Source organism: Callithrix jacchus, chromosome 9 (assembly GCF_049354715.1).
Source record: "Callithrix jacchus isolate 240 chromosome 9, calJac240_pri, whole genome shotgun sequence".
NCBI classification, from domain to species: Eukaryota; Metazoa; Chordata; class Mammalia; order Primates; family Cebidae; genus Callithrix; species Callithrix jacchus.
In genome coordinates this window covers 39,018,334-39,032,407 of record NC_133510.1, presented here as the reverse complement: position 1 = coordinate 39,032,407, position 14,074 = coordinate 39,018,334, and the positions used below count along the sequence as shown (strand labels likewise).

The window sequence follows — 14,074 nt, the reverse complement described above, 5'->3', positions numbered from 1 at the left end:
CTGGTTCAAGGCAATTAGCTTGTATTATTATTCATTCATGTATTCTCTCCAGGGTTCACTTATCTTTTACATCATTGCCATTTAGACCGTGCATTTGTTTTTACTTCTTTTTTATCTGTGAGGAAGCCACTATATACTTTTATTTAAAACTAAGGTTAAATTTTGTCCAAGTAGAATTGCAAATATTTCTAAAAATAGACAAAAGACTGGAGGCAATTTACATGTGCAAAAATGCTTGGGACCCTACTCTGCTGCTCCCTTGACCCTGATTGTTGCAAGAAAGTAGAAGCAGGGTGACAGTAGAGGGAATGCAACCAACACTAGCCAGGTACAGGGCTTGGCTGTTTAAGTATACATTATGGAATGTGTTATTCGCATTTTACATTGGAGGAAACTGGGCTTCAGAGAATTTAAGTAACAGGCTCGCCAAGGTTGTACCACTAGTAACTGGCAAAATAGGGATTCCAGGCCTGATTTCTGAGTCTGGCACCGTTGCTTACATAGTAGGTTCTTTAGAACAGTGACTTTCAAATGTTTTAACCACAGCCCAATATAACATTGTGTGTACGTGTGTGAGTGTGCTTTTATGTGTGTTTGAAATAAAACTTTTTCATGCGCTTACACACTCTGATTTTCTTTTTTAAACAGAACCACAAATGGAATGAGACCATAGTTTGTAAAACCTCATGCCTTAGAAAAAAAGATAAGAAGAAGACATTTTCTCTTTAAGTTTATTATTCTGTCTTAACTGAAGACCTTCCACACTGGCAATATCCAAGGGCCAGATTCAAAGTGAGAAGGTTATATACCTCTTGAAATATGTAAGGTTGGATAATTAGACCTTGGTGCTTAAAATAGTGCTTTCAGGGCAGTGAAATTTTCATCGGCTCACCCCACATTGACTTGTGCCTTTGCTGTAATATAAAAGCAATGAGAACAGAAAGAAAATGCAGTGTAAGTGTGTGCAGCATGGCAAATATTCTTGCTAAGACTTGCACTCACCCTGTGTTTCTTTTGCAGGGAGATTTTAACCTAATTTCTTGCAACTTTTAGATCGGTGGGCTTGTGTTAACTCACATCACTTAGAGAATACAATTGAGACGACTTTAGAAATTCAAGTGAGAGCTCTTGAATGAAAACGGCTGTCTGCGAAGCTGACTGAACTGGGTAACTAGTGTTGAACAGGTGCCTCTTGTTCCCAACGTGGTGTGTATGATCTCACTTGCCTCCTCAGAGGCAGCTCTGAGACAAGATGGAATTTTCTTCTTTATTCAAAATAGCAGCCATCGCCAAAAAACAAGCAAACAAAACCCAGGAGCTGAGATAGCTTGTTCTAAGTCATATGTGACTAGTAGAAAAGACTAAGACTTCAACCCAGGTGTGGATTTCATACTGAAGATCTTAAAACAAAAACCCCTTCACTGTGTAATTAAGAATGTCAAGAGTCACCTTTGTTGTAGATGAAAATACCAACTTTTGGGGCAACAGATTAGAGTATAATGCAAGAATATCATTCAGTTTTCATTGTTTAAAGGTTAATAAACAATGAAAGGTAAATAACATATTCTTCTTGACTTTGAACTTCAGATGTCTAAAATGCCTTCATTTGGAGGAACATTGATACAGTCCCCACAAATATTTTTCCTCTGTGCAGTAAAACTAGAAGCCTGGGTCAGGGTCCCTGTTTTATGATGTGTCTTCATTGTTTTTGTTGGCAGCACTGAGGTGTGAAAGGTTGTGTGAGAGTTGAAATGAGAACTCAGGCTTTCTGACCACTCCCCACTTCTTTGCAGAAACATTAGTTCACGTGGGCAGAAATAAAATGTGTGGTTAAAGATGAGATAAAAAATGGTAGAGGAAGAGGGCCACATTATTTATTTGCTACTTGGATTTAGAATGTAGCCTTGTGAAGACTTTGTGTTCTATAAAGTGATCCCAGGAAGGAAGAATTCAGTCAAGTTCTGTACTTAAAACACACTGATTTCACAAAGCCGCTAAGTAGCCAACGCAGTAGGTAGAAATATTCTTTAAAGTTCTGATTTCCTTTAGGCCCCAAGTTTCTTTCCATTTTTGCTAAGCACTTATTTGCATATATTGTAGTGAAGCATGTTATGTATGTACATACTGGATTAGTCATGATGTGTAAGTGTTTTTGGCCCCAGCCACCTGAAGTTTGATTCTACAAGGGATTAAAGAAAAAGAACAAATATGCATACGGTATTTATACTATATGCTCATTGAAAGGCTGATTGAATAATAATAGAAGAATAAGAATGGATAAAATTTACTGAGAGCTTTATGTAATAGGTAGTATTCAAGGTGTTTTCTCTCAAAATAATCTTGTCTGAAGATAGATGCTATTAATACTCCATATTTTTACAGATGAGGAAACCAAAGCACAAAGAATATAAGTTAATATTGGCCGGGCGCGGTGACTCACGCCTATAATCCCAGCACTTTGGGAGGCTGAGGCGGGTGGATCATGAGGTCAAGAGATCGAGACCATCCTGGTCAACAAGGTGAAACCCCGTCTCTACTAAAAATACAAAAATTAGCTGGGCATGGTGGTGCGTGCCTGTAGTCCCAGCTACTCGGGAGGCTGAGGCAGGAGAATTTCTTGAACCCAGAAGGCGGAGGTTGTGGTGAGCTGAGATCATGCCATTGCACATCAGTCTGGGTAACAACAGCGAAACTCCGTCTCAAAAAAAAAAAAAAAGAAGAATATAAGTTAATATTAAGGGTCATAGTTTCATAAAATGACAGAGCAAGTGTAATGTGACTTGACATCCTGTGCTTTTTTTTTTTTTTTGTAATAGAGTCTTGCTCTGTCGCCTAGGCTGGAGAGCAGTGGCGTGATCTTTGCTCACTGCCACCTCCGCCTCCCTCGTTTAAGCAATTCTCAGCCTTGCCTCAGCCTCCCGAGTAGCTGGGATTGCAGGCGCACACCACCACACCTGGCTAATTTTTGTATTTTTGGTAGAGATGGGGTTTCACCCTCTTGGCCAGGCCGATCTTGAAGTCCTGACCTTTTGATCCACTGCTTTGGCCTCCCAAAGTGCTGGGATTACAGGTGTGAGCCACTGTGCTCGGACCCATTCTGTGCTTTTAATAACTATGTTATGCTGATCCCTGTGTAATAGATATTAAACTAAGAGTTACGAGAAAACGGGTCCTAATCATAATTTTATCAGTAAAGTTCAAGCTTGTTTGTACAACTCATTTTTGTTTGTTTCGTTGTCCTAAATTATGAATAATGTCTGTTCTACCTACAACTCTAATTTGTAATTAAATTGTTATTTAATAGGGATTAAAGCCAGAGAAGAGTAGTGACTGTGGGCTAGGGTACATTATGGAAATTAGAGGAACAAAGGAGTAAAAACAATGGGAAGTGTTAAAAAGCGCAGTTGACTTTTGAACAACTTGGGGGTAAAGGGCCGTGATCCCTCTTCAGCTAAAAATTCACGGATGACTTTTGATTCCCCCAAAACTTAATTTAGGAATAGCCTACTATTGATCAGAAGCCTTACTGATAACATAAACAGTCGACTGATACATCTTTTATATGTTATAGGTATTATATACTGTTTTCTTCCTTGTCTTAAGAAATTGCCATAGCCCCCAGCCCTCACCTTTAGCAGCCACCACCCTCATCAGTCAGCAGCCATTAACAGCAAACACTCTCCACTAGCAGAAGATTATGACTTATCAAAGGCTTAGATGATCATTAGCATTTTTTAGCAACAAAGTGTGTGTGTGTGTGTGTGTATGTGTATGTGTGTACTTATGTGTATGTGTTTGTCTTTTGAGACAGGATCTTACAGTGTTACCCAAACTGTAGTGCAGTGGTACAATCACTGGTCACTGCAGTGTTGGCCTCCTGGTCTTGAGTGATCCTTCTGCCTCAGCCTCCCAACTAGCTGGGGCCACAGTCATACACCATGGTGCCTGGCTACTTTTAAATTTTTTGTAGAGATGGTGTCTTGCTATGTTGCTTAGGCTGGTTGTGAACTCTTGGCCTCAAGCAATCCTCCCACCTTGGCCTCCCAAAGTGTTAGGATTTTAGGCATGAGCCACTGTGTCCAGCCTAAAGTATGTTTTAATTAAGGATGTCCATTGTTTATTAAAACATAATGGTAGGGCACATGTGACATACTGCAGTATATTGTAAACATAATTTTAACTTTTATATGTACTAGGAAATAAAAAAAAGTTTACAACTAGCTTTGAGTTATTCACTTTGTTGTGGTGGTCTAGAACTGAACCTGCAACATCTGCTTGTATCTGTACATATAAAGAAATGTATTGTAAGGAGTTGATTCATAAGATCATGGAGGCTGACAAGTCCAAATCTGCAGTGGAGTTGGAGGGCTCAAGACCCAGGAGAGCCAATGGTACAGAACAAATCCAAAGGCCATTTGCTGGAGAATTCACTCTTGTTTGGGAGGCTGGTCTCTGTTCTGTTCAGGCCTTTAACTGATTGGATGAGGCCCACTCACATTATGGAGGGCAGTCTGCTTTGCTCAATACTTACTGATTTAATACTATCCAAAATACCTTCCAACTTGATGTATAAAATGAGCAGTCACAGCCGAACACAGTGGCTCATGGCTGTAATCCTAGCACTTTGGGCAGCTGAGGTGAGTGTATTGCTTGAGGCCAGGAGTTCAAAACCAGCCTGGCTGATATGGCATAACCCTGTCTCTACTAAAAATATAAAAATCAGCCAGGTGTGGTGGTGTGTGCTGGTACTCAGGAGGCTGAAACAGACTTGAACCTGGGAGTGGAAGGTTGCTGTGAGCTGAGATGGCACCACTGCGCCCCAGCCTGGGCTACAGAGCCAGATTCTGTCTCAAAAAACTTAGCAATCACAGCCCCTATGGAATGTGGTACAGGCAAGGCCTTTTTAGAGGACATCAGCCCTCTCTACCCTACACCCAGAGCTTCTCTCCAAGCCAACATTTTAGCTACATTTTTATTGCAGATGTATTTTATTAGGTAGAAATATATTTTATTTGGTAGAAATCCTAAGACCTATTTGAATCAAATAAAAATAGATGGGAAAGCATTTTATTGTGAAACAGTTAACGAATGTAAGGAATTTTGGGGAGTGGTGAATTAAGAGGGTGTGGGTAGAGTTTATTATAATTGTGTGGATTGTCACCTGTCATGAGGATTACAGTTTGGCAAAAGAAAGATAAACTCTTTTCTCATTTTGAGCCTGGAATGTATGTTACTATCCACAGTGCAATAGGGGCCTTATTAGACAGATCTACAGGAAATTTCTGTCTTCATTCTAAGGGAGAGTGGCTTGTAGGACCTTAGGAACGCTGGCTCTACTACCCAGCCATTGGAGAAGTGTCACCTCTTTTGGATGCTGCTGACTCTTCAAGGGAATTCCTTGTGGTGATATACAACTTGTTGGCTGAAGAATGAATAAGTAAAACATATAAGTCTATATAGCTGCTACTGTTTAGCCGTATTATCTCATGTGAGCCTTGGAAGGAGCTAATAAAGTGGTGGGCATAGTTATATTGCTGCTTTTACAGAAACAGCAACCACAATTTAAGTCTTCTAGTCAGTGTAGGACAGTGTTTCGCACATAGGTGCTTAATAGAATTATTTGTTTTAAAACCAATCTTGTTCTGTTTTTGTAATTGTTTTCTTTTTTCTCTTCCATTGGTCTTTAATTTTAATTTTTGGCTGGGCCTGGTGGCTCACGCCTGTAATCTCAGCACTTTGGGAGGCAGGCAGATCACCTGAGGTCAGGAGTTCAAGACCAGCCTGGCCAACATGGTGAAACTGGTCTCTACTAAAAATACAAAAACAAGTTGGGCATGGTGGTGGGCACCAGTAATCCCAGCTACTTGGGGGGCTGAGGCAGAATTGCTTCAACATGGGAGATGGAGGTTGCAGTGAGCTGAGATCATGCCATTACACTACAGGCTGGGCAACAGAGTGATACTCCTCTCAAAAAAAATTTTTTTTTTTAATTTTTAGTTAATTATGACGCTTTTTCCGAGTTGGAGTCTCGCCCTGTCATGCAGGCTGGAGTGCAGTAGCACCATTTTGGCTCGCTGCAACCTCAAATTCTTGGACTCAAGCAATCCTCCCACCTCAGCCTCCCAAGTAGCTGGGATTACATGGTCCCACCATGCCCAGCCAATGCTTACCTCTAATTTTTTTCCTCAATCATTGTTTACTGTATGATGAATGCTGTATTTTTTTTTTAAGAAAAATTCAATCGAATATAGATTTGTACTTTGAGGAACTTTTAACAGATTAATTTATCCTATTATTAGAGTGGAAATAAGTACTTAATACAAAATACCATCTAACACCTTTTTAAGTAGAATACTGGCTGGCTGGGCACGGTGGTTCATGTTTGTAATCCCAGCGTTTTGGGAGGCTTGCCTGAGCCTAGCTGTGGAGATCAACATCTCTTAAAATAAATTAGCTGAGCATGGTGGCACGTGCCTGTAGTCTTAGCTACTCCTGAGGCTACTTGAGCCCAGGAGTTGGAGGCTGCAGTGACCTATGACTATGCCATTGCACTCTGCCTGGGTGGCAGAGTGAGACCCTGTCTCAAAATAAAAATGAAATCGGGTACTTTTTTGTAGCTTAGATTTTTTTTTTTTATTCTAGAGAGGAAATCTTTCTTAGTGTGATTTGCAAAAGAGGTGTTTTTCTTTCTCACTGATCTCTTACAGCAAATGTTCATTAATTAAAAATAGCTGACCAATACAGGAAACAGCTCATGTAGCAGCTTATGATGCTTGTCTAAAAACAGACTTGAGCTCTTGAGTGCTAGAGTAGCATGAGTATTGAAAACATTGCGAACAAATTCAGGTAAAATATGCTATGTTCTAAGAAGGATCCATGTGCCTTTGCCTTAATATTTTTCTGATTATAAAAGTCAAATGCTTACTGTTAAAAAGATATTACAGGGCTGGGTGCAGTGGCTCATGCCTGTAAACCCAGCATTTTGGGAGGCTGAGGCAGGCAGATGGCTTGGGTCCAGGAGGTTGAGGCTGCAGTGAGCTGTGATTGTGCCACTGCACTGCAGCCTGAGCAACGAAATTAAGACCATGTCTCAAAGGAGAAAAAGGATATTGTAGCCATATATTTTGTAGAAAGTGAAATTCTCACCCAAGTTATAGAATTTGTTTATTCTGGTGTTTTTTTTTTTTTTTTTTTAGACAGAGTCTTGGTCTGTCACCCAGGCTGAAGTGCAATGGCATGATCTCAGCTCACTGCAAGCTCTGCCTCCTGGGTTCACATGATTCTCCTGCCTTAGCCTCCTGAGTAGCTGGGATTACAGGCGCCCGCCACCATGCCCAGCTATTTATATATTTTTAGTAGAGGCAGGGTTTCACATGTTGGCCAGGCTGGTCTCAAACTCCTGACCTCAGATGATCTGCCTGCCTCAGCCTCCTGAAGTGCCTGGATTATAGGCACGAGTTACCACGGCTGGCCTATTCTGGTGGTTTCTATTAGATTTTTAAAATACATATACAAACAGTATATATTTATTCTTTAAATGGAATTATACTGTTTTTTCAACTTGTTTTTTTATTTATATATATTAGAAAGTTTCCACAGAAATCTTTTAAAATTCCCTAATTTGCCATCTTTTAATTTTAATTTAATTAAATTAATTTATTTAATTTTTGAGATGGAGTCTTGCTCTGTCACCCAGGTTGGAGTGCAGAGGTGCAATCTTGGCTCACTGCAACCTCCGCCTCCTGGGTTCAAGCAATTCTTCTGCCTGAGCCTCCTGAGTAGCTGGGACTACAGGCATGCGCCACCACATCTTGCTAATTTTTTTATACTTTTAGTAGAGTTGGGGTTTCACTGTGTTAGCCAGGCTGGTCTCGAACTCCTAACTTCAGGCAGTCCACCCGCCTCATCCTTCCAAAGTGCTGGGATTACAGGCGTGAACCACCATGCCTGACTATTTGCTGTCTTTTTAAAGACAGCATAGTATTTCACCCTATACCTAGACTACAATTTGTTTAAACCAATTTTCTATTAATAGACTTGTGGGTTGATAATATTTTATTTAAAAACTTTTTTTTCTTGAAAGTCACCATTTTTAGAGCAGATACATACTTGTCATTGAACAAATAAGTAATAATTTAATAGTGTAATATATTCACATTTTACTACATGTCTGGAAGTTTTCTAAGAATTATCCTATGTGAATTAGAATAATTCTACAACCTTTTGAGGGAGTTACTATAACTCTTCTAGAGTTGCAGAAAGCCTCCAAGTTCCCTGTATGCCATCTTGACCCTCCCTAAGATGGACCAAAAGACAGGGGTGATTGGATCAGACATGTGAGGGCTCCCTAACCCAAAGTAGCAGGTAGAAGGAAGCAGCTGCCTAAGTGCAAAAAAAGCAGAGCTTACAAGTTTTTGCTGGAGGTATTGATGCTAAAGTATTTGCTGGTTGCCATGACAGGTTTCAGAAGAACTGCTTTCTTTTTCTGGTTTTTTTTTTTTTTTTTTTTTAGACAGTCTTACGCTGTCACCCAGGCTGGAGTGCAATGGCACAATCTTGGCTAACTGCAACCTCTGCTTCCCAGGTTCAAGCTATTCTCCTGCTTCAGCCTCCCTAGTAGCTGTGACTACAGGTGTTTACCATCACACCCGGGTAATTTTTCTATTTTTGGTAGAGACATGGTTTTACCATGTTGGCCAGGATGATTTAGAACTACTGACTTCAGGTAATCCGCTCTCCTCGGCCTCCCAAAGTGCTGGGATTATAGGCATGAGCCACCGCACCCAGCCTACTTCGAAGGTTTCCTTGGCTCTTCCCACCAATTGTTTCGTGTCTGTGTAGTCCTTGCTGACTTCCACATTCTCATGTGAATTTACTTGATACACAGGGCCTTGCCTTCTATTGGTCTGTATTCCCTGTCTGCCATCAAGAGATTTCAGCTAATGTTGACATGTCCCATCCTTGGCCATTCTTCCCTGATTACCCTTGTATCTGCTTGTTGTTTTCTGTTGAAAAGGGAAACTTTAAATATTTGTTATTAGGTGCCTAGACCTGTGGTGGTTAATTTTAGATGTTTGTCCCTCTGTTTTTCCATTCTTCTCCTGCCCGTGGACATCAGAACCTGGACTCTTTGGCCTTTGGACTGATTAGAGGCCTGCCAACCTTACCCCTAACCCCCATACCAAGTTCTCAGGTCTATGGCCTCAGACTGAGAATTACATCATTGCCTTCCTTGGTTCTGAGACTTTTCGGCTTTTGCTGAGCTGTGCACTGGCATCCCTGGGCCTCCAGCTTGCAGATGGTCAGTTGTGGAACTTCTGAGCCTCCATAATCACATGAGCCAAGTTCCCTAATGAATCCCCTCTCATCTATTCATCTCTCTCTCTTTCTATCTGATCTATATCCTATTCTTTATTTCCCTCTGGAGAACTCTGACTAATATGGACTCTAGACAAGTCTCCTGAAACTTAGAAGGTATGTTTCCTTTGTTTAAATGTTGTTGAATCGATCATAGATATAATGCATTTGACTTTTCAGAAGAAAGAAAAGGTTCATTCCACATTACATCTCTTCAGAAGCCTATCCAAAGGGGATCTCTGTTTTGGCTGTTTATTGCAGTGTAATAAACCACTCTAAAGCTTAGTAGCTTCAACTAGTGATTTATTACATCTCGTGATTCAGTGGGCTGACCAAACTGTTCTTCTGGTTCACATGGTATTGGCTAGCTGCTGGAATGGCTGCGTTCCCCCAAGACTTGGGTGGGTGCTCAGCTGCGACCCAGTGGCTGCTTGGGTCACTTGTGGAGTGGTATCTGGATTCCAACAGGGAGGCAGTGGTTGCTGCCCTCGCAGGTAAGGGCTAGGCCCAGAACTGGCACATCATGATTTCTGCCTGTGTTAATGGTCAAGGCAGTAATAGGCCCAGCCCATATCAGTGTGGGAAGTGACTTAACAAAGATGAAAACACCCAGAAGTGTGGTTCACTGGGGATGATAACCAAAATAACCACTGACCAGAGTGTGCTCTCTGGCCCCTGTGTTAATGGTCAAGGTAGTAATAGGCCCAGCCCATATCAGTGTGGGAAGTGACTTAACAAAGATGAAAACACCCAGAAGTGTGGTTCACTGGGGATGATAACCAAAATAACCACTGACCAGAGTGTGCTCTCTGGCCCTTCACACGTGCACGGTAGAGCAGCCCATGCAAGTCTCACTTACTCCATTGCTATATCAGCTTGACAGGTCCAGGATCTCATCCTGTAAATCAAGTCCAGGTGCAGGTGAGGCTTCTTGGGTGCATCCCATCTCAAACTGAAGACCTATGAACTAAAGGGACATGTTATTTTCCCTTCTTCCCCTTTCCACGCCAACATATAATATAAGGCAGGGACAGGAAAATTGTATCAGATATTCCTCTTCAAAAAGATATTAGGGGTAGTGGAGAAATCAGAGCCCTGACACACTGCCGGTAGAAATGTAAAATGGTACAGTTGCTTTGGAAAACAGTCTGGGTAGTTCTTCAAAGATAGTTCTCTATGTTTAATTCTAAACATAGAGTTGCCTTATGATTCAGCAATTCTGTATCTAGGTATATACTCAAAAGCAATGAAACCATAGTTCCACAGAAAAACTTGTACATGAGTGTTTATAGTTGCAATATAATAGGCAAAATGTAGAAACACCCAAATGTCCAACTGTTGAATGGATAAATCAAAAGCGATATGCTTGTATAATGGAATTCTTTTGACCATACAAAAGAATAAAGTACTCCTACCTACAACATGGGTGAATCTTAAAAATGTGCTAAGTGAAATAATCCAGTTGCAAAAGACCGCATATTGTATGCTTCCATTTATATGAAATGTCCCAAACAGCCAAATCTATTGACAGAAAGATCAGTGTTGCTGAGGCTGGGAGGGCTGGAATGGGGAAAGGTGGCAGCTAAAGGGTATAAAGTTCTTTTTGGGATGGAAGTGGTGGCTCATGCCTGTAATCCAGGCACTTTTGGGAGGCCAAGGTGGGTGCATTGCTTGAATCCAGGAGTTTAAGAATAGCCTGGACCACATGGAAAAACCCCATTTCTACAAAAAATACAAAAATTTTCTGGGCGTCTTTGTGTGTGCCTGTAGTCCCAGCTACTTCGGAGGCTGAGGCAGGAGGATCGCTTGAGCCCAGGAGGTTGAGGCTGCAGGGAGCCATGATTGTGTCACTGTACTCTAGCCTGGGTGACAAAGCCAGACCCTATCTTAAAAAAAAAAAACTTTTTGGTATGATTAAAAGGTCTAAAATTGATGGTGGGTGTATGTATCTGTGAATATAGTAAAAACCTTGGCATTATAAACTGTTATTTAAACAGAAAAAAAGCAGCAGATGTGACTGGGAGGCACATGGCCATCTCTGGTGCATAGCAGTTCTGACATCTGGCTCAGTATATATCCTTGTTGAGGAACCAGTTCACTGCCTGGATGCTTCTCTTTGGCTCTCATCTCTATCCCCTAGGCTCTTGGCTGTCTTCTGATTCTTACTTTTCCATGAGAAATGGCCCATGTTTTGGGGCTCTTTCTGTCTGGTAAGGGTGCTAATATTTTTCATTTTTAACTGACTCTGTTAGTCCAAGCTGATGGTGCTTCCACTGGTATATTTCTCTGAAAAGAACCTTTTGCTACCATAGATCTCTTAGGGGTTTACAACTTTAGATTAAAAAATACTCCTACAAATCTTTTTAAGATAGGGCTTTCTTTACCTTAGACTGCCTTTATGTCAGACTGTGGTGTGAAAATACCTTTTATTGTCAAAAGCTCTACTGTCTGGTTTAGTTGGTACTCAAAGCACCCACTTAAGAGTCTTGAAAGCCTTTTGTTCTAGCTATGTGATTCCAAAAGCATAGGTGTCTGTACCAGCCGCATTTGTATCACCTGGGAACTTAGAGTTGAAGTCTCCATCCCAGACTTACTAGATGAAAAACTGTGATGATCCAGCCTAGCAATCTAGGTTTTAATAAGATCTCCAGCTGAGTCTGATTATACAAAGTTTTAGAACCACTGGTCTAACTGAAAGTCTATGAGCAACCACCTAAAATCTTTTTGATGAGGTCTCAAAAAAGAGTTTTATCACCAGATCGTAGAGGCTCCACTTCAGTGGTAGCACTAGATTTGATCTTTGCCCTAAGGCCATTTTTTATTTTGAGTGGTTTTAAGGTTGGCTACTGAAAAGAGGAATTGTGGTGTTGTTTTTTTTAATTTTTTAACCTATGAAGTCCAACTTACTTATATTTCCTCTAAATTTTGCTTAAGAAGGAACCAAACAGTTCCTTTTTTGATTCATCTCACTACTCCTGTATTTTATTATAGGCAGCTAAAAACAAGCCAGTTGGTGCTTTCAGCATTTTTCTTGGAATTCTCCTTCGTTGGGTCCATGAGTTCATTAAGTACCCTTTCTCTCTTCCACGTTACTGTATGAAATGTGTCTGCTGCTTTTTCTTAGGTCTCCATTTCTTCAGCTACCAGTAACATTTCTGTACTGTTTTTCAAATCTTGACTCACAGTCTTCCAGCTGTTGTCTACCACCTGGACCCCAAAACCAGTACGTATTTTGAGTTTTTGCTACAGCAGAGCCCCATTTTTGATATCAAATTTTGTTTTGGTTATCTGTGGTTGCTACAAAAAGTAACTAATAATGTCACGGTTTAATGTCCTAAAACAAGTATTTTCTTATGCGTGGCCTCGCACTTTGGCCAGAGCTCGGTAGGAATGGCTCGTCTCTGACCTGCGTGTTGTCAGTTTGAGTGGCTCGATTAGATTTATTTCCAAGATACCTCAATTACATGACTGTCAAGTTGGTCCTACCACCTAAGATTTCAGTTGGGGTTGTCAACTGTGGCCTTAATTCTCCTCCACACAGCCCTTTCTGATGCATGTTTCTGCTTGGACTTTCACACAACTTGGCAGCTACACTCCAAAAAGCAGGAAGCAGAAGTTGCCACGCCTCTAGCTAGGTGCAGGGGTATATGCCTGTAATCCCTGCTACTCAGGAGGCTGAAGTGGATGGATCACTTGAGGCCAGCCCAGGTAACATAGTGAGACCCTTCTTCTAATTAAAAAAACAAAAAAGAAATTGCCTGGTCTCTTAAAGATTAAGCTCACAATTGGCACGCAATGGAATTTCTGGTCTTTTCTGCTGCATAAAGCAGTCATATACCTAGCTCAGATTCAAGGAGGTGGAGAAAGAGACTCCATATCTTAGTGGGGGTAGTGACAGGACATGTGGCTGTCATTAATCCACTGTAATCTGTTAGCTGTTTTTCTTTAACAGTACTGAAATGACACTCTTAAGGTTATGAGTTGGTGAAAAGTAATCGTTTACTACTTGAGAAACTTGAAGATCTGGCCAGGCATAGTGGCTCACGCCTGTAATCCCAGCACTTTGGAAGGTCCAAGCAGGTGGATCACCTGAGGTGAGGAGTTCGAGACCAGGCTGGCCAACGTGACAAAACCCCATCTCTACTAAAAGTACAAAAATTAGCTGGGTGTGTTGGCGCGGGGCCTGTAATCCCAGCTACTCAGGAGGCTGAGGTAGGAGAATCACTTGAACCCAGGAGGTGAAGGTTGTGGTGAGCCAAGATCACACCACTGCACTCCAGCCTCAGCAACAAGAGCAAGACTCAGAGACTTCGACTCAAACAAAAAAAAGCAAACAAGAAAACCTTTCTATATAAAGAGGCTCTCTTGTTATCAGTTTGTTGAAATTTTATTTTAATATGGAACGCTTCACGAATTTGCATGTCATCCTTGTATTCTTCTCTATGTCATTCCAATTTTAGTATATGTGCTGCCAAATAAGCACTATTGAAAGCAATTTTAAATGGTTTATTTCACAGATGGACAGAAGTCATTTTAAGTTTTTGCCAACAGAATAACGCTCTCCAGCACCATCAGTTGTGTCAAGGTTTGTGTGTGACAGGAAAGTGTGAATGCATTTATACATCTTACTTGATCTTAATAGTGAACTGTGCAATTTTTAAAAAATAATAAAGCTTGCCTTATATACTGCTAAGTGTAGAGAAATAGTCCCCTTCCA

General features: G+C 41.0%; 1 protein-coding gene and 1 pseudogene across 3 annotated transcripts in view; one reads left to right on the top strand and one right to left on the bottom strand.

The window, feature by feature from the left end:
• Positions 1 to 14,074, top strand: part of FGD4 (FYVE, RhoGEF and PH domain containing 4) — a 242,795-nt gene that overhangs the window by 55,898 nt on the left and 172,823 nt on the right. The gene's annotated exons all lie outside the window — the stretch shown is intronic.
• On the bottom strand, positions 13,749 to 13,840 carry LOC118144647 (U6 spliceosomal RNA; annotated as a pseudogene).